General features: G+C 43.4%; 1 pseudogene; it reads right to left on the bottom strand.

Moving 5' to 3' along the window:
- Window positions 1-295: 295 nt before the first annotated feature.
- LOC117977775 (ribosomal protein S6 kinase beta-1-like) lies at window positions 296-23,030 on the bottom strand (annotated as a pseudogene).
- Between the last annotated feature and the right edge of the window lie 3,019 nt (window positions 23,031-26,049).

The raw sequence follows: 26,049 nt of genomic DNA, 5'->3' as shown, positions 1-26,049 counted from the left end.
TCTTATGCATGAAGTACAGATCCACATACAGCACCTAAGCTGTATACAGCATATCTGTGGTATAAAACTTTCGTGGGGGCCAGGTGTGGTGGCTCACACCTGTCATTCCAGCACTTTGGGAGGCTGAGCCAGGAGAATTGCTTGACCCCAGTAGTTCCATACCAGCCTGGGCAACATAGTGAGACCCTGTCTCTATACAAACAGATAAATCTCTATCAAAATAAATAAGTAAATAAAATTTTGTGGGGATGAGGTGGGGGAAAATAAAGAAAAGATTTCTTAAAAGGCTCTTTAGGAGAATAATAATGAAAAAAAACGGTTGAGAAACCCTGATATAATATACAACTGGGATTTGGGGGCAGATAATGTTTCATACATTTTCCTATAGAACCACAAACTATGATCACACACTGACAAAAATTCCGTAAAAACACTTGGAATGCTTCTTTAAAGCATAGCTTCTTCTCCGGGGCTGGGACAAGTGCAGCTCCAATACCCTCTGTCCCAGCAAGAAAGACTTCAGGTGCTGGAGGGAGGCAGGTGACGGTGCCCTTCATTTGTGCAGGAAGGATGAAGACCAAGTGTTTTATGACCCACTTAAAAAAATTAAGTTCAGTGCACGAATAAGACCCCATTTGCAAGAGCACACCGGTGATAAAAGGTCCTGCCGCCTGGGTAGGGAAAAGAAAGACCGACCAGAGTAGGGGAGAGTGACAGTTTAGGTTTAGCTGGTTTAAGTTTAGCTGGCTTAGGTTTATCTTGTTTAGGTTTATCTGGTTTGTGTTTAGCTGGTTTAGGTTTAGCTGGTTTAGGTTTTTCTGGTTTAGGTTTAGCTGTTGTGTGTTTAGCTGGTTTAGGTTTACCTGGTTTAGGTTTTTCTGGTTTAGGTTTAGCTGCTGTGTGTTTAGGTGGTTTAGGTTTAGCTGGCTTAAGTTCAGCTGGTTTGTAGAGTTAGTGGGCAGCAGGTTGCCCCAGGCTCTGCCCTTGACCACCCAGTGAACTTAGTTCCAGAAGAGGCCGACTCAGTCAGCCAGACCCTGGAGAAGCTCAACTCCAACTTGGATGCCAAGTCCAGCCCTGCACCTAGGGGCCCCCCTGGCACCCCCACAGAGCTGCTGCAACAGCTGGAGGTGAGACAGCCCCACCAGGCCATCTGCACCCCACCTCTGGGAATTGGTCCTGTCCATCTTTCTGGGCCTCAGCCCTTCTGCCTCGGTACCTAGTCCTGTCCCAAGCCCTGGCCTGGGTGCTGGCGGGGGGTCTGCTTTAGCAGGAGGCTGGCCAGGTACCAGCAAGCTCCTCCCACCTCTGGACATCAGTTTTCTCATTTGCAGTGGGACAAGGGCAGCCTGGGAGAGCTCTGAGGCCCGTCTAGCTTCTGCTCGGAGGCCTGGGTGATGCTGTGCCATCCCCCTCCCTGCAACTAGCAGATCCCAGGATCCTAGGCCCCCAGAGAGGGGCTCCTTTTACTTTGCTGATTTAGAGACCCCTGCCTTCTTGAAGGCCAGCCTCTAGTCCTTTTGAAGGACGGGTATGGTGTGGCCAGCCTCCAGTGCAGCCTGGCCTGAGTCCCCTCTGCCTGGGCCCGTGGCAGGCAGAGGAGAAACAGCTGGCCGTCACTGAGAGGGCCACTGGGGACCTGCAGCGGCGAAGCCGGGATGTGGTCCCCCTGCCACAGCGAAGAAACCTGCCTTAGCAGCCCCTGCACGTGGACAGCATCTGTGACTGGGACCCAGGAGAAGTGCGAACTCCCCCACCTCACCCCTGCCACCATCCAGCCCCACCTAGCCCATCCCCTGCCCCTGCCCAAGCCCATCCCTGCTCCATCCCCAGCTGTCTCCTGCGCCCACTTTTGCCCTACTCCTTCCCTTGACGCAGACCCTCCTCTCTCCAAGTCCTGTCCTGCCTCTTTTCTACCCCAGCACCTCCCACTCTACTCTTGTCCCTGTTCCAGCTGCTGTCCCCATCTGTCTCTGTCCCCAGCCCCTACTCTGCCCTGGCCTTGGACCCCTGCCCCTGAGCCCGCAGCAGCCGCTCCCTTTCTGTGCCCGCAGGTGCAGCTGCTGCGGGGTGAGCGGTATAAGCTGATAGATAACACTGACCCGCACACCTGGGTCGTGCAGGGCCCTGGTGGGGAGAACAAGTGTGCTTCCGCCGCCTGCTTCTACATCCCAGCACCATACCCTGATGCCGTGGCCAGTGCCTCCCGGTAGGTCTGTGTCGGGATACTCAGGGGCAGGCTGTGGGCAGAGCAGGCCGGCCCTGTGCTGTCCAAGCCCATGGCCCGGCAGACCCCTGCTGAAAGGCCGGCCTTCACCTGAAGCTGCGTCTACTGCGGCTGGGGAGGGTGAGAGGCAGAGTAAGGACCTCTTTCTCCGATCACCTCTTCGTTCTAGGCTGGCCTCGGAGCTGCAGGCCCTGAAGCAGAAATGGGCCACAATCCAGAGCCGCCTGAAGGCCAGCACTGTGGAGTCTGTTCAGCCCAGCCAGCAGGGTACCCAGGGTGGCCCGGGGAGGGGTGGCTGTGGGGCTGGAAGGAGTAGATTCTGACTTCCGACTGGTCTGTGATGGGCAGGGGTTGCCTTGGGTTAGGGACCATCACTCTGGGGATTTCATCTCTGGGGTGGCCCTGCCCATCCCCTCCACCCTACGCCGACAGGACCCTCTGTGGGCACCTGGTGGGGGTACCCATCTGCCAGTCTGGAGATGGGCCCTGGGCCCTCACCAGCACCTCTGCCCCCAGCTGCATCTGGCTTGGCCCTGGCCAACCCACAGGCCCAGAAGCTCCTGACACAGATGACCCGGCTGGATGGAGACCTGGGACAGATAGAGAGGCAGGTGCTGGCCTGGGCGCGGGCCCAGCTGAGCCGCACCACGCCCCTGGAGGACCTGGAGGGCCACATCCACAGCCACGAGGTGGGTGAGCGGCGGAAAGAGGCGGCTGCGATGAGAAGCGGCCCGGCCCTGGTGCTCACACTTGAGGGAGGTGAGGCAAGCGCAGGAACAGTGGCTGGGACGGAGGCGGAGAAGGGTGTAGACAGACCCGGGCTCAGACAAGCTGGTTCCCCTCCTGGCTCCTCTACTGACCAGCTCTGTGATCTTAGACTACATAACTTTCTGGGCCTTGGTTTCCTCATCCCTGAAGCAGATGTAATAATGCCCAGCTCACCTGATCATTCAGGAAGGTTCCAGTAGGGCCCAATGTCAACAACTCCAGGAGGTATTCTGGCGAAGCTCCTGAAATAGCAAGGAAGCCTGGAGAATCTTAGGAAGAAATGTCCCCTGGCTGCAAGGGGGAGCCTTCCTGGGGAGGTTGCAGCATTGTGTAAACTCCTTACCCAAGAACAGCAAGCTCTCTGCCACGTGGACTCAACACTCCCAAAAGTGCTCAAAGTGAAACCCACACCGGGCCACAGTCTGGGTTATCCTTCCAAACTAGTTTCTTTTATTTTCTTGAGACAAAGTCTCTCTGCATCACCCAGGCTGGAGTGCAGTGGCGCTATCTCGGCTCACTGCAACTTCTGCCTCCCAGGTTCAAGTAATTCTCCTGCCTCAATCTCCGGAGTAGCTGGGATTACAGGTGCACACCACCATGCCCAACTAATTTTTGTATTTTTAGTAGAGACGGGGTTTCACCATGTTGGCCAGGCTGATGTCGAACTCCTGACCTCAAGTAATCCACCCATCTTGGCCTCCCTGAGTGCTGGGATTACAGGCGTGAGCCACTGCGCCTGGTCTGTTTCTTGAGATGGGGTCTCACTTTGTCACCCACGCTGGAGTGCAGTGGTGTGCAGTGGTATAATCTCAGCTCACTGCAACCTCCACCTCCCAGGCTTGAGTGATCCTCCCACCTCGGCCTCCCAAGTAGTTGGGACCACAGGTGTAACACTGAGCCCAGCTAATTTTTTTGGTAGAGATGGGGTTTTGCCATGTTGCCCAGCTCATGTGACAGTGAGCTGTAGATGAATGTTTGGAGTCATTGGATGATTACTAGAAAATGAGCCATGAAATGGGATGAGAACATGAGACAGTGTAGAAACTGGGAACATAAATGGCTGCAGGTCTGAGAACGTAACATGACATTACTGGGTAGAGGCAGAACATTCTAGGAGAACACTGAGAATGGGAGTTCAGGGTGTGGGAAATCCAGGGGAGTTCACTCAGGGCTCCAGTAATTGGTTTTGTGTCCTGAAGGGGCAGTCACCCAGCTGAATCAGAGTCAGGCTGACACTGACCCAGATCCCTGTGACCAGGACTCTCAGCAATGACACAGAGGTGACCTGGGGGAGCAGTGGTCTTAGGATGGGAGGAGGAAGAGCCCCCATGTGGAGCACGTGGACACAGGAAGAGGTGCAGGTGCTGGCCTGTGAACCTGGTCTTCACCTGAGGGAGGGGCAAGTGGAGGGCAGGTACCCAGATGATGGTGGACAGTGGCCACTCTTGTAACTCCTTGAACTTCTTTTCCTTTCTTTCCCCTCTGGGATGAGAAGGCCATGACAAGGGTATTTTTTCCCTTGTTTCCCAAGACTGCCTGAATTTCAGATTGATGTTTTGTACATGGGAGTGGCTGTGCCTTGACCTGGTTGCTGTTGAAGGAATATTGGAAAGGTTGTGAAGCCAGAACTGTAGCTTTCTGTGATAGAAACAGCCTGGCCTGTGTCCCTACCCACGTCCCAGCATCCACAGGACAACACTCATCATGAGCTAAGGGGGCAGGTGTGGGCCACAGTGATACACATACTGGGCCACTTAGGCAAACCTGTTGTTTTCCTCTCCTGTCAGGACCACAAAACACCCAGCCACGTGGTTAGCATATGACTAACGCCAGCTGCAGCTCCAGGGACAGGCCATACATTATCCAACCGATCTGAGTGTCCACTCCCAGTCACTATGATGGTGTCAGGGGAGACGATGTGAGTGATCTGGACAAGTTGTCCTGAAGGCCAGGATTCCTGATCAGTAGGTCAGGGACTCCAGGTCTTAATCATTCTGGAGGGTGTGTATCCAAATGTGATTCCCAGGACGGCAGAGGTATTTTGTTCCCATGGGAATTCAGCCAGGGGACAGGAAAGGACATGGAGAAGGGACATCTCAGATTAAGTCTCAGAGGGAGATTCTGCTTTTGCCTTCTAAAAGAAAAAGTTCCTGTGACACCTTTGAATGATGCTAGGAGGCAGTTTTGGTACAGCAGTTTTCACTCTATCACCCAGGCTGGAGTGCAGTGGCACGATCTTGGCTCCTGCAACCTCTGCCTCCTGGGTTCAAGTCATTCTCCTGCCTCAGCCTCCCAAGTAGTTGGTACCACAGGTACATGCCACCACACCCGGCTGATTTTTGTATTTTTAGTAGAGAGGGGGTTTCACCATGTTGGCCAGGCTGGTCTCGAACTCCTGACCTCAGGGTTATAGGTGTGAGCCACCATGCCCCATGAGCTTATTATTAGAGCTTATTTCCCATCCCATAAGATACAACACTACTTGTGTTACATAGTGAGCAGTGTGGGGAAGAAAAGCTTGAGAATTAAGTTAGTGACAAATCCAGTGTACTCAAAAAGAGGGAAAAAAACACTCTGAAACAATTGCTTTCCCCATATTCTATTCTCCCTAGAGGTAGTCCAAAAAGGAATGACAAAAGAAAAAAAAGGATACAAAATGAGATACATGTTCATGTGACATATAAGTACAGTAATAAAATAAGCATATATGATATTTAAGCAAAATAATATGCATTGATGGTCATCTGATATAAATCCATCATTTCTGTTGGCCAACATCTAAAACCTTTACTTTTCTGAAGAGACAAGCTATAAATCTATACAGATATTTCTACAATGAGAATTCACTATTACATATGATCCAATATATTTTGATGTCAAATATTCACAATTAATGTTAAAAAATCCCCTACTTAGCCAGGCGCGGTGGCTCATGCCTGTAATCCCAGCACTTTGGGAGGCCAAGGCGGGTGGATCACGAGGTCAAGAAATCGAGACCATCCTGGCCAACATGGTGAAACCCTGTCTCTACTAAAAATACAAAAATTAACTGGGAGTGGTGGTGCGTGCCTCTAGTGGGCTGAGGCAGGACAATCACTTGAACCCAGGAGGCAGAGTTTGCAGTGAGCTGAGATCGCACCACTGCACTCCAGCCTGACGACAGAGCGAGACTCTGACTCAAAAAAAAAAAAAACCCTACTTATGTTAAGAGTACCACAAATAGGGCCAGGAATGATGGCTCAGGCCTATAATTTTGGCACTTTGGGAAGCCAAGGTGGGAAGACAGCTTGAGTCCAGGAGTAAAACAGACTCTGTCTCTACAAAAAAATTAAAAATTAGCTGGATGTGGCACACACCTGTAAGTCCAGGTACTCATGAGGCTGAAATGGGTGGATCACTTGAGCCTGGGAGGTCAAAGCTGCAGTGAACTGTGATCGCACCACTGCACCCTACACCCAGCCTGGGCAAGGTGAGACCCTGTCTCAGAAAAAAAAAAAAAAGGTACCAAAAATCTATAGCTGTTTCAGGAATAAAATACATGTAGTTAGTGAGGTTTTTCTCCCCCACTGCTATGACTTAATTTTTGGTTGAGATGCTAAGCCAAACATCATTTTAACTCTGTGGCCCAACCGAAAAAGGGAATCATACTCTCCAAAGAATTGTACATTCCCACTCTAATTGCTAAAATAAAATGTTGGATTATGAAAATCAATTTTGTACATATCAGTAAGTTATAAGAGCATGGCTTATTAAAAAAAAAAAAAGCGGGCGAGGTTACCTACATGAACTGCAAAGCAAGCAAACTGAATTTTCTTCTCGAAGAGCCCATCCTCATACTTAAAATTTCCCACAACTATATGGAAATTCTTTCACTTACCAGAAAGAGCTGATGGGCACTTTCACTGAGAGTTGAGTCATCTGGGCTGTCGACAGGTGTCTGATGTGTAAACTTGGAATCAAACTGACTTACATCCTCTTCAGATTGCTTTATACAAACAAAATAATTTAGAAAATAATGAATAGTCCATATTACATCAATCAAATGCACTGTAAGCTCTGGGAGCTCTTTTCGCAGGGGTTAACTATAATAAAGTATTAGAATAGTCTTAGCAGGCACAGAATGAAGAAAAAAATGCAGGTGGAAAGTACTGAGTCAAATTACATCTTCAAATCTTAAACATGCATTAAAATAGATTTTAGTATACTGTTATTCCTATTAAAAATGTGAATATATCAACTGGGCATGGTGGCTCATGCCTGTAATCCCAGCACTTTGGGAGGCTGACGCGGGCAGATCATGAGGTCAGGAGTTCGAGACCAGCCTGGTCAATATAGTGAAACCCCGTCTCTACTAAAAATACAAAATATTAGCCGGGAGTGGTGGTGGGCGCCTGTAATCCTAACTACTTGGGAGGCTAAAGCAGGAGAATTGCTTGAACCCGGGAGGAAGAGGTTGCCGCAAACACAGATTGTGCCACTGCACACCAGCCCAGGTGACAGCGCAAGAGTCTGTCTGAATAAAAAAAAAACAAAAAAACAAAACAAAACAAAAAAGTGAATATATTGAGCTCAAAACGAGTTGGAAAAACTGTGACTATCAATTTCCTCTCTCACAAAGCTTCAGTGTGCTTAGTCCACTGGCTAAATCCCTGTTTAGAGATCATTAGTTCAGCTGGCTACTGCAGGTTTGTAATAAACCTGAAAAACTACTGAAGCAGAGTTAAAACATGAATAATACTGGTAAGATGCTCCAGTTAAAGTTTCTTCCCACAGCTTATTTCATTCCTTTAGAAATCTAAAGGAACAAAAATAATTTTCTATTCTGCATGGGTTATAAGTTATATTCCCTTGTGAAAGTATAGTTATCACTTCAGTTCTAACCATGAGATTGATTTATGTAATTCCTTGTCTCTTTCCCAAAATATCTGGTTAGACTCTTGGGCCAAATCTAGGAAGTAAATAATAATTTAGAATATCTCACTTAATACTAAAAGATGACCACATTGACTTGATAATTCTCTTAGAGCCCAGACTGTGAACTTGCACTCCCTGGGGGAATGGCTGATTCCAAGTGTGGGGAAAATGTAAAAGATAAGCAGAGAACAGCAGTTTCCTTATTTTGCTCTCTCGTCCAACACCAGACAACGTGCTCGTCAAAAGGACTCAGAACCCAATATGAAGACGCACCCAGCATTCAACGAAGGGAAAAAATGAGCATCAATAAAAATAACGGCCAGGTGCGGTGGCTCACGCCTATAATCCCAACACTTTGGGAGGCAGAGGCAGGTGGATTGCTTTTGAGCTCAGGATTTGAAGACCAGCCTGGTGAACATGGCAAAACCCTGTCTCTACCAGAAACACAAAAATTAGCTGGGCGTGGTGGTGTACCTGTGGTCCCAGCTACTCAAGAGGGTGAGGTGGGAGGATTGCTGGAGGCCAGGAAGTCAAGGCTGCAGTGGGCAGAGATTATACCACTGCACTACAGCTTGGGTGACAGAGTAAGACCCTGCCTCAAAACAATAAATGAATAAATAAAAATAAAAATAACTGCAATCAAATGAAACACAAATATGTTAAAACGTGTAAGTTCATAATATACTAAAAGAGAAAAAACACACACACAAAGTTCATTGGTCAATTTTGGAAGATGCTAGGGAACTAATTCATTATTTTGAAAACTAGGAAAGAATCAAACATACATCCTGCCTTTCCTGTATGAACTATACCTTGTGTAACTAACTGTTCAAAGAGTTTCTCTTTATGAAAGAATTCCAGCTAACAAAGAAAGAAGAAATAACAGAATAAAACCATTTCACAAACACCTGATGAAATTATAAAAGTAGGCCAGAGTTTCTCAACCTCAGGGCTACTGACATTTTAGGCCTATTAATACTTTGCTGTAGGGGGCTGTGCTGTGCTGACTCTTACCCCTGAAGGTACCTATAGCATTCCCTCCCCCAAGTTGTGACAATCAGTGTGTCTCCAGACATTGCCAAATTACCCTGGTAGTGAAATGCTGACACAGGCAATGATCAGTGACCACTAACATCACTAAACACACACACACACACAACTACACATTATGCCTCCTGATCAAAGCATATGCAATACCGAGAGTTTAATCTGAATCAAATCAACCACCTAAATTTAACTACCTGTTTTTGGAAATTCAGGGAACAGATGAACATGGGCAATGACACCTATGGGGATAATATCAGCAAAATCAAAATTTGAGAATTCTACAGGACAAATGACCCAGTTTCTTCAATAAATCATTAGGGGAATCTATAAATGAAAAGAGACTTAAGAGACATAGTAATCAAACTATATACAGACCTTGATTAAATCCTTACAAACAGGAGAAAAAAAAAAAGAATGGAACAACAACAAAAAAAAAACTAGGTGGGGCAACACAGGGAGACCTCATCTCTAGAAAAATTCAAAAAATTAGCTGGGTGTGGTGATGCACCCCTGTGGTCCCAGCTATATGGGAGGATCCCTTGAGCCTGGGAGGTTGAGGCTGCCATGAGCCACTATCATGCCACTGCACTCCAGCCTGGGCAACACAGAAAGACCCTATCTCAAAAAAAAAAAAACTGGGGAAACTCAACTTCTTAGGTGTGATGGTGGGATGGCAGTTATGTTTAAACAAGATGACCTAATCATTTTTAAGCTGTGCAGTAGGTGTATGACAGTCATCCTCCTTACAATTGTTTTTTGTTTTTAAAGTGGGTCACATTATGCTCCATGACCAAAAAATAATCACTATCATCCTCCTCCTCCTCCTCCACCTACATCCCAAGGAATGGAAAAAGAAACTGTTTTCTCAGATTCTGAAGTGGGAGAAAGACAATAACTAACACACTAACTCATTTACTTATAAACATATTGTTATGGATTGAATCGTGTACCTTACCCACCCCCCAAAAAATTTCATATGTTGAAACTCTAACCTCTAGTTCCTCAGAATGTGACCTTATTTGGAAAGGGTTATTGCAGATGTAATGAGTGAAGATGAGGTCCTACGGGAGTAGAGAGGAACCCTAATCCAATATGCCTGGTATCCTTAGAAAAAGGGGAAATTTGGCCACAGATACGCACACAGGTAGAACACCATGTGAACGTGAAGGCAGAGATCCGGGTGATGCACCTACAAGCCAAAGAATGACAACGATTACCAGCAAACCACCAGAAGCCAGGGGAGAGGCATGGAACATACAGTTTCTCACGGTTGTCAAAGAAACCAACTTTTAACAACGTGATCTAGAACTTCTAGTCTCCAAATCTATGAGATAATAAATTTCTGTTGTCTAAGCCACCCGGTTTGTGGTACTTTGTTGCAGCAAGCCTAGCAAACTAATGCACATATATTCTATATTTTGAAGAAAAAATTCCCAAAGAATCATATTTAAAATGGTTAAATTAAGCAAAATAAAACAAACCAAAAAAAGAAAGGTCCCAACTACCCGAAATATTTAATTGTCTTAGGTAACTGACTTAAAAATAGCTAATACAGTCAATTGCCACTGGCTTTAGTTCTTTAAAAGATAGTACAAAAATAAAAGATGCTTGGCTGGGTGCAGAAGCTCACACCTGTAATCCCAGCACTTTGAGAGGCTGAGGTGGGTGGATCACTTGAGCCCAGGAGTTCGAGACCAGCCTGGGCGACATGGTGAAACCGTTTCTACAAAAAAATACAAAAAAATTAGCCAGGCATGGTGACATGTGTCTGTAGTCGCAGCTGTTCAGGAAGCTGAGGTGGGAGAATCACCTGAGCCTGGGGAGGTCAAGGCTGCATTGAACTGTGATCGTGCTACTGCACTCCATCCTGGGTGACAGAGTGAGAGCCCGTCTCAAAATAAAATAAATAAATAATAAAAACAAAGATGCTGAAGAGAGGATAAACCAGAGATCTTTGAACTGCTAATAAAAATAACGTTTCTGTCTGCTCTGAGATTTTTCTTACTCTAAAAAAAATCTCAAGCGATCTTCCTGCCTCAGCCTCGCAAGTAGCTGGGACTTACAGGCACATGCCACCATACCCAGCTGACTTTTAAATGTTTTGTAGAGATGGAGTCTTGTTATGTTGCCCATGCTGGTCTTGAACTCCTGGCTTCAAACAATCCTCCCACCTCAGCCCTTTAAAGTTTTGGGATTACAGGCGTGAGCCACTGCACCCAATTATAAGCTTTCATGTATACTTACCAACAGAGGTTTAAATGGGGGCTCCACCTTTCGAGCCAGAAGTTCTTCCCAGTTAATGTGTCTAAAGAATGGATGAGCCTAGGAAAAAAAAGCAGAAAGAAAAGTTGAGGGGAATAGACTTTGCTGGATTGATAAATTAATCACCTTTTTGAAGTTACAAGTCACAAAATAAGCTAACTTATAAGCAACTACATATAACCCTCAGAAATACATAAAACTAGCATTATCTCCCCCACAAAACACCAAAGATGCCAATACCTACTTGAACATCTCCAGCATCCCCAGGACCAGCTCCCAGATGAGAAGCAGCATTTCTTTTCAGTAGCTTTAAGGAGGATAAAAAAGCCTGGATAAAGAACCTTAGTCAAACTGATTTTTTTCCTTTTTAGACTTTGCTTGTCTACTTTGCCTTGAGAAAATATAGTTTATTGGCCGGGCATGGTGGCTCATGCCTGTAATCCCAGCACTTCGGGAGGCTGAGGCAGGTGGTTCACCTGAGGTTGGGAATTCGAGACCAGCCTGGCCAACATGGTGAAACCCCTTCTCTACTAAAAATACAAAAAGTAGCCTGGCGTGGTGGCGCATGCCTGTAATCCCAGCTACTAGGGAGACTGAGGCAGGAGAATCACTTGAACCTGGGAGGCAGAGGTTGCAGTGAGCCAAGATCATGCCATTGCACTCCAGCCTGGAGGACAAAGCAAGACTCCATCTCAGAAAAAAGAGAAAAGAAAAAAAGATATAGTTTACTAATTACTACTGAATAATTGTTTAAGGGTCTGTAATCCCAGCACTTTGAGAGGCCAAGGCAGGTGGATCACCTGAGGTCAGGTGTTCCAGACCAGCCTGACCAACATGGTGAAACCCTGTCTCTATTAAAAATACAAAAAATAGCGGGGTATGGTGGCGGGCGCCTGTAATCCCAGTTATTCGAGAGGCTGAAGCAGGAGAATCGCTTGAACCTGGGGGACTGAGGCTGCAGTGAGCCAAGATCGCACCACTGCACTCCAGCCTGGGCGACAGTGCGAGACTCTGTCTCAAAAAAAAAAGAATTAAAAAAAAAAGAATATGAAAAGAAAGTCGTTAAACAAATCTGTACTTCGCCTTCAAAAATTGAAGACTTTTTTTGTTCACTATATATTATTCAAAATATACATTAAATTCTATCTAGTTAAATCCTAGTCATTGAATCTTATACTGTCAGTGACCATTTAAGAACCTTACCTTTTTAAGCAGATCTCTGGCTTCTTGTGTGAGGTAGGGAGGCAAATTAGTTTACATTTGAGGATGTTGTCAATTGTTTTCTTTCTATTCTCCCCAGTAAATGGAGGCTAAGAGTAGAAGACAAGTGAAAAATATTAGCAGGGAGTGAAAAGTATTAGTATATAAGAAACAAATTTTAAATAACCATATCCATTTCCTGAATTAGTTATGCATGGAGATCAGAAATGTATGCTGTGAAATGGGCTAACTGCTAAAGACCTTTATTTTGTTTTAGAGACAGGGTCTCTTGTCAAGGCTAGATTCTATTAATAATCCTTAGCCCAAATGATCCTCCCACCTCAGCCTCCTGAGTAGCTTGGGCTACAGGCATGCACCACTGTGCCTGGCAGACGTGCAGTTTTTAAGCAACAGGACAGAGGAAGTAGCAGTGTCCTGGAAGGAAGCCTGTGTTTCCACCATTAACTTGCTGTGTGATAATAAGTGAGCTATGTGATTTTATGCTTCAATTTCTCCATTTATAAAAATAAGAGCATTATCTGTTCAACATCTATTTCACAGGCCTGCCATGACACAGATCATTTCAACGAAAATGTTTCTCAAAGTATGGGATCCCATATAATCATACAGCATTATTAGTGTTAAACTGCTAATAACAAATCTTTGGGCTTTGAAAACTCCATTGGTAACATTTTCAGAAAGCACAGGACAGGTCTCTTGCTACAGTGACTCAGCATAGACCATAATACATGCAGCTTTTAACTGTGCACCTACTGCTCCAGTTGGCATGTCATACATTAATGCTCCCAAACTCCACCAATCCACAGCACAATTGTGGCCACTTCTCATCAAGATTTCAGGGGCCGTACAATGAGGAAAATAATATGCTTAAAAATGCCCCCATTGGCATATCATGTGAATTAGAATTTTAAAAACAATATACAGAGTCAATGAGGGTACAGAAAACAGATACTATTCCTTAAAACAGGTAAAATTAGCTATTACCTCCAAACCAATTATGTTTAACATGCAGCTCACATGTATTCTATTGCTCCACAAAATGTGTGTGTGACTGTTCCGTCATGAATGATTCTTTGCGTAGTCCAAAGTCTGTTAGTTTCACATGACCTGCAATGAAAGATTACAGCATGATTATTCTCAGATTTCTAAGTATGTGCAGTGTTTGAACATGTCATATAACACCTTAATCTATCCTTCCATTTAACTTTTCTTGCCTCAAACTTTTCTTGCAGATGTCAAGAACAAGGTACCATCCATAAAATGGGATGCTAACTGTTTAAGGCTAGGGCAAAGTCACATTTGCCAAAGATACAATCTATCTGGTAAAGAGAAAATAAAGATAGAGAAAAAAGTGAAATAACCGGTTTAAGGCTCTAGCTTTAAGTATACACAGAATCCTCTACCATCCTGAAAAAGAAAAATCCTGGAAAAACTGTTTTATGAAGTCTAGTTTAAGTACACGGACCCTAATAAACATATTCTGTACCTTTTAAACAAAGGTGTGAGATAGTACTTCAAATATATAGCTTTTATCACAGTGAACTGTGAAGAGTTCTTAAAATGGTCTCAGAAAGTCACTATAACAAGGTAGCTCATTCTGCCCAATGCTACCAATTAGGGGAAAGAAAGAAAATTGCTAGATAGTATGAATCAATCATCGCTGATCCAGAAAGTAAAAAACTTACCACCTTATACAAAGATCATTTCAGTTCAACTTTAGCTTTCTTTACTGGACTGTCATAACAAGTGGTTCAACAACCTCAGGGGCTCTAGTATTTGAGGTTCATTTCACAGAAAAGGCACAATGACCTATTGATTCAAATGTAAACATATACTACACTCTGATACAGAAGTATGGCCTTTATTTTCACAGAACCATCTGATACACTCAACCTTATAAATGAAAGGAGAAGTCAACTATTCTATCACTCCCCTATTCTATCCTGTGACTTAGAATTCAGATCAGAACCAGGTTTTGGGGAGTGAGGAGGTGTTGATGAGAGGAAGGAAGAGACGCTGATTCCCATGATCTATTCAGTTAAGTATATCATTTCTCCTTAAAAAAAAAAAAAAGGTGGGTGGAGGAGTATAATCTGGAATGTTTATATGAGCCTCAGTTGTTCATACATCATTCTCTAAGAGTTTGAAACAATTAACTACCTCATGGATTATTCTGTAGACATCTAAGGATTAGCAGCTGCTACCACCTTCTAGATACCCTGGGTCATCTGGTTGCTCCTTTGGGGTATGAGTGAATTGCCAAGTCTACCCACAGCCCAGATTAGCATAAATTGAGCTGTCTGTAGCAGCACGCAGTTGTAGTCAAGGCTCACGGTGTTATATCTATAGTTGTATAGATTATCGGTCTCTCTGATGTTTATGTTTGTTGTTGCAAACAAACAGCAAGAATAAACTGATTCTGGCAGTGGGGGAGGTGGGTTATGCCTGTAATCCCAGCAATTTGGGAAGCCGAGGCAGGCAGATCAATTGAGCTCAGGAGTTTGAGACCACCCTGGGCAACATGATGAAACCCCATTTCTACAAAAAATACCAAAAATTAGCCAGGCGTGGTGGTGTGCCACAGTGGCCCCAGCTACTTGAGGGGCTGGGGTGGGAGGATCACTTGAGCCTGGGAGGCGGAGGTTGCAGTGAGCTGTAATCATGCCACTGTATCCCAGCCTGGGTGACAGAGTGAGATCCCCATCTCAAAAAAAAAAAAAAAAAAAAGAGTAACCTGATGCCTATTAAACATCATATTCCCAAAGTTTTATCAAATACTTTGGTTCAATTTCAATCCTTTTTCCAGCATTAATAAAACCTACTGTAAGAAGCATAGCTTCTAATATTTACATATTTTCTTTTTCTTTTCTCTTTTTTTTGAGATGGAGTGCCCAGGCTGGAGTGCAATGTCACTCTGTTGCCTTTGTTGCCCAGGCTGGAGTGCAATGTCACGATACTGACTCACTGCAACTTTCGCCTACTGGGTTCAGGCGATTCTCCCACCTCAGCCTCCTGAGTAGCTGGGATTACAGGCATCCACCACCATGCCCGGCAATTTTTTTTTTTTTTGTAGAGATGGGGTTTCACCATGTTGGCCAGGTGTCTTGAACTCCTGACCTCAGGTGATCTGCCCGCCTCAGCCTCCCAAAGTGCTGGGATTACAGGTGTGAGCCACCGCACCCAGCCAATAATTACATATTTTCATTACTAAAACTCAACTTATATAATTAAGATTCACTTTTCAATTTAAGTAACAAGCCAAAATTAATGTTTAGACTGGCTTTTATAGTCTAAAACATTACACAACATTTTATGTAAGGATTCCAAAAACATGAAAAACTATAGAGTAAGGATTAAACTAAAAAAGGCAATTGAGCAACTATTATCCTCAACTTCTTTTACTCTCACCAAGTGTAATTACCTAAAGACTTAAAACATCAGCAAGTACTATGATGCCATAAATTCTGAGGGAGGAAATATACAAAATAGAGAGATGACTATGGGGCTTTGAAAATGGCCATGACCTGTGTGTGGGAGGATTTTAAGATGATTATTTACTATAGAATTGTTTACGGTATGTCTCCACCTTGGTGATTAAGCATGATATTCTCCAGCTTCAAGTCTCTGTAGATGATCCCCTTTTGATGTAAATGCCCCAAAGCCATGGAGATTTCTGCCAAGTAAAAGCTGGAAACAAAAGTGATTTAACAAAATTAAAAAGAGTGTAATCTATCCAAAACAGTTTATGTATGGAACAAAATTCCTTGAAAGAAACAGATATGCACCAAAGACCAAATTAGTGGGGTACAGGGATGTATGGGAAGAAGAGATGGCACAGGATGCTGCCAAAAGGCATGGGGACATTTATGTTTCACTCATTTTAGTGAAACTATAAAGTGCTTTATTTTGCCATTAGAACATACTGCTAAAATTGCAAAGATGTCCAGAATATGCTAAACTGCCATTGGTCATGTTTTGTTCTGTCTGTAGGAATTAAGCTAATAGTCATTCATTTCAAAACAAATTTCTCCCATCCACACTCAACTTTAAAATCCCATAGGAAATAGGAACGTTGTTATTCTACAGATCAAATCTTGATTTCAAAAGGTATCTTATAACCTGACCCTTAGAAGCCCACTCATCCCTTACTTAATACAGCTACATATTTATAGACAGCTAAGGCCCACAGTATCTGCCCTCCCTCCAGCCAGCCAGCCCACAACGATAAACTGTGTGACACCCAAATTTATCTACCTCAAAAGAATAAAGGGCTGAATCAACCCTGTCTGGATGTGAAAAGCACAAGGCACCACAATACTGGCTGCTTAACAATGTTGCAATCCTGCAGATTATTCCAGGATGGAGAGGATGTGTCCTAGAGGAAGGACTGAGGCAGTTTCACAGCCAGCACGACCATAAACACAGCCTCCAACACCACTCAGTGAGCCTCCTCCACAAAAGGGCACTTCATCCCTAAGGCTCTTAAATGCAGCTTCCGTGTTAGAAAAGGCCTGAAATTAAACAATGGAATGCAGTTTTGGTAATTAAGGTAGAAAAAACATTTAAGTGTTGTTTTCTATTAAATTAATGTGTAGGATAAACTGATTTATTGTGATCCAATATTGTTGCTTCACAAAATGATGTGCATATTTTTCATTTGAAGCAGATGACATGTTTAGAAATAGGAGGGTAAATCCCATCCTGACTATATAATCAGACCACAGATGATATGCCAGGCTTATCAGCTCCCTAAGACTGCACCTTAAGAAACAGAAAGCCTAAAAAAAAAAAGGAGATGATTTCTGATAATTTCCATTGTTCCACACATAAAGGTTCACTGGAAAACCACACTCACCCACAGTCAAGGTAGGCAGCTCACCAATTCAAGGAAAGAAAGCAGCAATGAGAATGGTTCTGTTAGGAACAACTGGTGTGAAGAGCGCTCCACTCAAGCCTAAGGGCAAAGAAGTGATGTGACCTCCATAGCCGCCCAGTCCCAAAACTGCTTCTCGCCCGTGAAATCCTGAGTGAGTGACTGGCTCCAGATCAATTTACTGAATCATGTGGCTGCCCATAGTGGGAATGGGGCTTTGCTTGTAATTACCTGAATCTTTGCAACCACAAAAAGTTCACTTACCATGCAGTGTCTTCCATAAATATTCCCTCTCTTTCTAACTGCATAAATAGTTCTCCTCCTGTAAAGAAAAAGAAAAAACATTAGAAATAAAACAATATGGCCAGGCGTGGTGGCTCACGCCTGTAATCCCAACACTTTGGGAGGCCGAGGCGGGCGGATCACCAGGTCAGGAGATCAAGACCATCCTGGCTAACACGGTGAAACTCCCGTCTCTACTAAAAAAAAAAAAAAGATTAGCCGGGCGTGGTGGCGGGCGCCTGTAGTCCCAGCTACTCGGGAGGCTGAGGCAGGAGAATGGCGTGAACCCGGGAGGCAGAGCTTGCAGTGAGCCGAGATGGCGCCACTGCACTCCAGCCTGGGCGACAGAGCGAGACTCCGTCTCAAAAAAAAAAGGAAAAAAAAAAAAAAAGAAAGAAAACAGTATTTATTCCCAACCCACTTCTAATGAGAGAGTTTGTGCTTTCCTTCTAACCATAATTAAAAGACATCAGCCCCTTAAACATGAAAAACAGATCCTAAAAATTATAGGTTTTAAAACTAAGTCCTCAGGATTCTATTTTTAGTAGCATTCTTATTCTTCTGTGACACACATATGTTTAAAAACTAGAACTGCCTTGGAATTCCAGGTTTTATATCTAGAAACTTTGAAATATTTGTAGATTCCAGACCTGAGGTTAAAAAAAAAATCTTGATTAAAAACTCTTTAACATTTTACCCATAAGTAGAAAAATGATAGTCTACAATTAAATCACCCTCACTAATTTTAGTGAATGCTCATATTTCGTGTTTTCAGAACCCTTAAATAAACAGTATGAACCTGGCAGTGGCCTAGTAAAAAACATGGCACAATTTGAGTATCAAAATAAATAATGATAATAAAGGGTTATATCACATTGAATGGTATTAGAATCCCTAAGCCCACAATGACATAAATAAATGAATACATAAATTTTTTAAATGGGGAAGAAGAGAAAGTTCTTTATTACGGTAGAATGCCAAGTAATAAATGAAGAAGGCATGATGGAATAAGAAAAATTACTTGGCAAACATCACAATTAATTGTTGCAGGCAAGAATCAATGGATGTCAAAACTGAATGTGGGCTGGGCGCAGTGGCTCACGCCTGTAATTCCAGCACTTTGGGAAGGCAAGGCAGACAGATCACCTGAGGTCAGGGGTTCAAGACCAGCCCGGCCAACATGGCAAAACCCCATCTCTACTAAAACTAAAAAAATCAGCTGGGTGTGGTGGTGCCTGCCTGTAATCCCAGCTACCCGGGAGGCTGAGGCAGGAGAATCACTTGAACCTGGGAGGTGGAAGTTGCAGTGAGCTGAGATCCTGCCACTGCACTCCAGCCTGGGCGACAGAGTGAGACTCCGTCTCAAAAAACAACAACAGCAACAAGAACAAAACTGAACATGAAAGTTTGATGGAAGATATTTAAATAATCTCAAAGTATCTCCTCAAAAGATACTTATTAAATACAAAGGCAAAAATGTCACCAGGGAAAAAACCGGCAGACACCACCTTATACATGTGACTGAAGTTAACATCACAAGTAATGGGACAAAGATATAAATAATCATGTACCTCTTGATCTGATGCATTAAGGAGTACACAATGTCAGTTCAATGGTCCTGCCAACATTGCATAACCTGAATCTAATACTAAGAAAACATCAGCTAAACCCAAAGCATTTCTACAAACCAGGGCCTGTACTAATCAAAAATGTCAACATCATGGAAGTCAAAGAAAGACTGAGGAAATGTTCCAGATTAAAGGAAACTAAGGAGAGTTATAATTGCATCAAAGTTAATTTCCTATTTCTGATCATTTTAGTATAGTTATGTAAGATACTGTCCTTGATTTTAGAAAATATACACTGAATAGGCTGGGCGCAGTGGCTCACACCTGTAATCCCAGCACTTTGGGAGGCTGAGGCGGGTGGATCACCTAAGGTCAGGAGTTCGAGACCAGCCTGGGCAACATGGTGAAACCCCATCTCTACTAAAAATGCAAAAATTAGCCGGGCGTGGTGGTGGGTGCCTGTAATCCCAACTCGGCAGGCAGAGGTTGTAGTGAGCCTGAGATTGCGCCACTGCACTCCAGTCTGGGCGACAGAGTGATACTCCATCTCAAAAAAAAAAAAAAAAAAAAAAAAAGAAAAGAAAAGAAAGAAAACATACACTGAAATTTTAGGGGTAAAGGGAAATCATGTTTGTAACACTCTCAAACAGTTCAAAAAATTATGCATGCATGCATGTATATATGTATACACATATATACATATACATAGAAGGATAAAACGAAATAAATGTGGTGAAATGGTAACATTTGGGGAACCCAGGTATCCAGGTGAGAGATATATAGGAATTCTTTTTTTGTGTGTGTGTGACTGAGTCTCGCTCTGTTGTCCAGGTTGGAGTGTAGTGGTGCGATCTCAGCTCACCACAACCTCCGCCTCCCAGGTTCAAGCGATTCTCCTGCCTCAGCCTCCCAAAGAGCTGGGATTACAGGAGCACACCGCCATGCCCAGCTAACTTTTCTACTTTTAGTAGAGACAGAGTTTCACTATGTTGACCAGAGTGGTCTCAAACTCCTGACCTCATGATCCACCCACCTTGGCCTCCCAAAGTGCTGGGATTACAGGCATGAGCCACTGAGCCTAGCATAGGAATTCGTTATACTACTCTTAAAACTTTTTAAATATGAAATTATGTCAAAATAAAGTTTTTCTGGGTGGGCACGGTGGCTCGCACCTGTAATCCCAGCACTTTGGAAGCCCAAGGCGGGCAGATCACCTGAGGTCAGGAGTTCAAGACCAGCCTGGCCAACATGGTGAAAGCCCAGCTCTACTAAAAATACAAAAAAATAGCCTGGTGTGGTGGTGCATGCCTGTAATCCCAGCTAAATGGGAGGCTGAGGCAGGAGAATCACTTGAACCTGGGAGGCAGAGGTTGTGGTGAGCCGAGATCACGCCTCTGCACTCCAGCCTGGGCGAGAAGAGTGAAACTCCATCTTCACACACAAAAAAAAGGTTTTCCAATGGCAATAGTCACAAAAAAGTTGCTACATTCTGCACCTTTCTGTTCCATGTTACATGTTACTGCAAAATCTTTCTCAGAGAACTGAACTGTGTTTGCTAGAAATAGATACCTGTGGCCGGGTGCAGTGGCTCACACCTGTAATCCCAGCACTTTGGTAGGCCGAGTCAGGTGGATCACTTGAAGTCAGGAGTTCGAGACCAGCCTGACCAACATGGTGAAATCCCATCTTTACTAAAAATACAAAAATTAGCCGGGCATGGTGGCACATGCCTGTAATCCCAGCTACTCGGGAGGCTGAGGCAGGAAAATCGCTTGAACTACAGGAAGCAGAGGTTGCAGTGACCCAAGATCACACCATTGCACTCCAGCCTATGCGACAAGAGCGAAACTCCATCTCAAAAGAAAAAAGAAATAGATACCAGTGATCTAGAAATGATATGGAAGCAACAAGTTCCTATGAGGTGGTAGGCCCTAGCAAATGTGGATGATTTCCATTATAAGCTACACACCCCATCACTAAGGCTACAATAAACTAAAAACTCTTGTTTAAAGACCCAATTCCAAAAATAGTCAGTATGTTAAATAATCCTCCCAATTATTTAAATTACAGTATCTTACCCCAGTACAATTTGATGGCTCTACATCACTTAGGTATTTGTTTTTCTGTTAAGTGACTGATTATAAAGGAATTAACATAAAATTTTACAGATGAGGGAAAAAAATCTTCAGTTTCCTCCATATTTGTCTGCCAAAAGAAACATTTGGTCATATCTGAATTTTGCACTTCAGCGTACTCATCAATTTTAAGCACTATTTGATCATAATGGGAAAAAGTATTTTTCCATTGAAAAATAACATTTTGACCCAGTTTCTGGAGCAAATGCAAATAATTACACCAAACTCTGTGTACTGACCACTGAGATACTCAAGGATGAGGTAGAGTTTTCCACCAGTCTGAAAGGCATAAATTAAATCCACGATGAAGGGATGCTTTACTTCTTCCAGAATATTCCATTCTGCTTTTGTATGAGCTGTATCTTTAGCATTTCTTACTATCATTGCCTAAAGGGAAAAGAGATGATCTATAAGAACAAAATAGTGAACATTTTTATTCTATAGTAACTGGAAAATCTATTTTGTGTTTTTCTTGCCAATATTGAACTATTAACCATAGTTCCCACTAGACACTGAGATGGGGTAATGGAAAACGTTCACTTTATATATGCCTCTGTGCAGTTTGGATTTTTTGCAGTGAACATGTAAATGAATACCTAAAGAGACTTTTTAAAAAAGATATCGGTAATCAGATCACATTTATTCACATATTCACAAACTATTGAGTGTCTACCATGCTCCAGGCTGTGCCAAGAAAGCAGAATTGAAGGAATGCCCTGTCCATAGGAGTCCAAAAGTCCACAGGAGCCCAAAGTCTCAGGGAAAAATAGACAAGTCAATGTAGGTAAGCGCAGGATGGTAAGGGTAAACAGGGGAACTACATCTGACCTAGCAAAAAGTCTTGCTTGAAGGTTATTAAAATGAAATGTGGCCTGGATGCGGTGGCTCATGTCTGTAATCCCCGCACTTAGGTGGGCAGAGGCAGGAGGATCGCTTGAGCCCAGGAGTTTGAGATCTGCCTGGTAACAAGCGTGACCCCATTCTCCACAAAAATGGTTAAAAAAGAAAGAAAGAAAGAAATGTAGAAGGTAAAAAAAAAAAAGGCATTCCAGTGCAAAAGAGGCTTGATAGGACAGGATATGTCTGGGGAATCTACAAGTAGTTCAGTATGGTTAGAAGTGGTTAGAGATTAGGCTACAGAAGTAGGTAGAGGCCAGGAAATGGAAGGTCTGGACAAAGGAAGGTCTGGGTGAAATGAACAAACCTTTGGCTTTATGAAAGACACGTCTAGTAGCAGTAGGGAGTATTAGGAGACAAATGAGACTAGTTAGGAGGCTAGTATAATAAACCAACTAAGAAGATCTGTAAGAAAATGAAGGTAGAAAAAAATGAAAGGCTAAGAATACATAATTTGCATTTGCTGACAAACTAGACATGAGAGGAAATGAAGATATCTTTATTTCTGCATAAGTAATAGGATAGATAATGGTGCCATTCAATACTGGCAAATGAAAGTGAAAAAGTTTTGGGAAAACGATGCCCTGTTTTAGACATGCCAGGTATCAGTTCCAGGAAGTTAACCCAATGGTACATCTCCATAAGTAATATGGAAAGCAAATACACAGGTTACTGGTTGCAACATTATCTGTGAAACTGACACACTGGAAACAGCCTAAATGCTCAGACATAGGATATTGGCCAAAAACCTATGGAATCTACACAACATGTAACAAAGCTATAAAAATAAGAAACATCTCTATAAAAACAAGATACAAAAGAGTATTTAAAAGTACAGCAGCATGGATACTATGCTATCTTTTATACAAGAAAGGGGAAATGAGAATATATATTATATATTTTATATATATAATATATAATATATAATATATAAAATATATATAATATATAAAAAATATACAATATATAATATAATATATTATATATATAATATGTATCTGCTTATACCTGCAAAAATGAAGACAACTAAGACAAACTAAAAGCTAATGATAATGGAAGGGAAGGACAAGAACTCAGACTTTTGAGTATACTCTCTGAGTAAAACCTCAATGGGTTTATCATCCATTTTTTTCTTTCCTAAATCAAATATTACTGCAATTATAAAATGTAGATTTTTCTTTTTGAACCATATTAATGTTTAATATATTCTAAAAATAAAATAAAATCAACAAGGATGAGGGGTGGGAAGTAGAACTGAATACAATAAGAATACATAAATTTAATTGACTATTACACCAATAATTTTACCACAGAAAGAGAAAGAGAAAAAAGATATAAAAGGAAAAGATTTTTCTTTTTTAAGACAGAGTCTGACTTTATCACCCAGGCTGGAGTACAGTGGTGTGGTCTTGGCTCACTGCAACCTCCACCTCCCAGGTCCAAGTGATTCTCCTGCCTCGGCCTCCGAAGCAGCTGGGACTACAGGTGCCCGCCACCACGCCCAGCTAATTTTTATATTTTTAGTAGAGACGGGGTTTCACCATGTTGGCCAGGTTGGTTTCGAACTCCTGACCTCGTGAACCCCCTGCCTTGGCCTCCCAAAGTGCTGGGATTACAGGCGTGAGCCACTGCTCCTGGTGAGAAAAAGATACTTAAGTAATTTTAGACTGCACAACGTTAGTAGCCTATATGTAAGCACACAAAAAAATTGCAAAGAAATGTTAAATCAAACTTAGTAGGTTTGTAGCTGGAAATACTATTGGTATTATAATTTTCATTATGCATATATTGTACAACTGAACAAATGAATGCATTTATTTATGTTGTTACCAGAGTTCTCACTGTAGAAAAAATGGAGATCCAAATATGACCTGAAAGAAGAATGTGGCCGGGCGCGGTGGCTCACGCCTGTAATCCCAGCACTTTGGGAGGCCGAGGCGGGTAGATCACAAGGTCAGGAGTTCAAGACCAGCCTGGCCAAGATGATGAAACTCCGTGTCTACTAAAAATACAAAAATTAGCCAGGCGTGGGGGCAGGCACCTGTAATCCCAGCTACTCAGGAGGCGGAGGCAGAGACTTGCTTGAACCCAGGAGGTGGAGGCTGCAGTGATCCGAGATCACACCACTGCACTCCAGCCTGGGGTACAGATCGAGACTCCGCCTCAAAAATAAAAAAATAAAAATAAAGAAGTAGAACGCTATGGAATTCGACTAGAATTAGGGCTAACAATATGAAGAACTTTGGGAAGCCAAGGCAGGTGGGTCACCATGTTGGCCAGGAGTTTGAGACCAGCCTACCCAACATGGTGAAACCTCATCTCTACTAAAAATACAAAAATTAGCCAGGTGTGGTGGTGTGCACCTGTACTCCCAGTTACTTCAGAGGCTGAGGCACGAGAATCATGGAACCTGGGAAGCAGAGGTTGCAGTGAGCTGAGGCAGCCTGGGGTCCAAGGCTGTGGTGAGCCACAATCACGCCACTGCACTCAAGCCTGGGCAACAGAGGAAGACCCTGTCTCCAAAAAAAAAAAAAAAAAAAAGGGGGGGGGCCAGGTGCAGTGGCTCACACCTGTAATCCCAGCACTTTGGGATGCTGAGGCAGACAGATCATGAGCTCAGTAGTTCAAGACCAGCCTGGCCAACACAGTGAAACCCCATCTCTACTAAAAATACAAAAATCAGCCAGGTGTGGTGGCATGCGCCTGTAATCCCAGCTACTCAGGAAGTTGAGGCAGGAGAATTGCTTGAACCTGGGAGGCGGAGGTTGCAGTGAGCTAAGACTACATCATTGCACTCCAGCCTGGGCAACAGAGTGAACCTCTATCTCAAAAAAAAAAAAAAAAATTTAAAAAGGGAGTATAGGGCCAGGCGCGATGGCTCATGCCTGTAATCCCAGCACTTTGGGAGGCCGAGGTGGCTGGATCACGGGGTCAAGAGATCGAGACCTTCCTGGCCAACATGGTGAGACCCCATCTCTACTAAAAATACAAAAAATTAGTTGGGCGCGGTGGCGCATGCCTGTAGTCCCAGCTACTCTGGAGGCTGAGACAGGAGGATTGCTTGAACCCGGGAGGCAGAAGTTGCAGTGAGCTGAGATCACACCACTGCACTCCAGCCTGGTGACAAAGCGAGACTTCAACTCAAAAAAAAAAAAAAAAAAAAAAAGGAGCATAAAAAAATCTTTAGAGAAGAATGACAATATAGAAAAAATAGAAAAGTCTCCATTTTATAATCATAGTAATATTTGATTTGGCAAGAAGCAATCCAGATAAAACCATTAAGTAAAGATTATTATGGGACAGAATATTCACACAGTTTCTATCATTCCATAGATCACTTGTTAATTACAAAAGGAAAAGGAGGTTGGGAATGGAGGCTCATGTCTGTAATCCCAACGCTTTAGGAGGCCGAGGAGGGCGGATCACCTTAGGTCAGGAGTTTGAGACCAGCCTGGTCAACATGGCAAAACCCCGTCTCTACTACAATTACAAAAATTAGGCAGGCATCTGTAATTCCAGCTACTTGTGGGCCTGAGGCAGGAGAATTGCTTGAACCCAGCAGATGGAGGTTGCAGTGAGCCAAGATTGCGCCAGTGCACTTCAGCCCGGGTGACAGAGTGAGACTCCTCCTAAAAAAAAAAAAGCCCTTAGGAGATATATAGAAGAAATTAGGGGTGAAGTGCTATGAAATCTGCAGTTAACTCTCAAATTGTACAGCAAGAAAATTTATTAAAGTTAAAAAAGTGAATATTCATAGATATACATATGTGTGGGTGCAGGTAGAAAGGGAGGGACACACAGACAAAGAAAATATGGCAAAATGGTATCAACTGGTGATCACCGACCTATCCTTGG

Source organism: Pan paniscus, chromosome 19, assembly GCF_029289425.2.
Source record: "Pan paniscus chromosome 19, NHGRI_mPanPan1-v2.0_pri, whole genome shotgun sequence".
NCBI classification, from domain to species: Eukaryota; Metazoa; Chordata; class Mammalia; order Primates; family Hominidae; genus Pan; species Pan paniscus.
The sequence above is the reverse complement of the archived record's forward strand: the minus strand, read 5'-3'. Positions and strand labels throughout refer to the sequence as shown.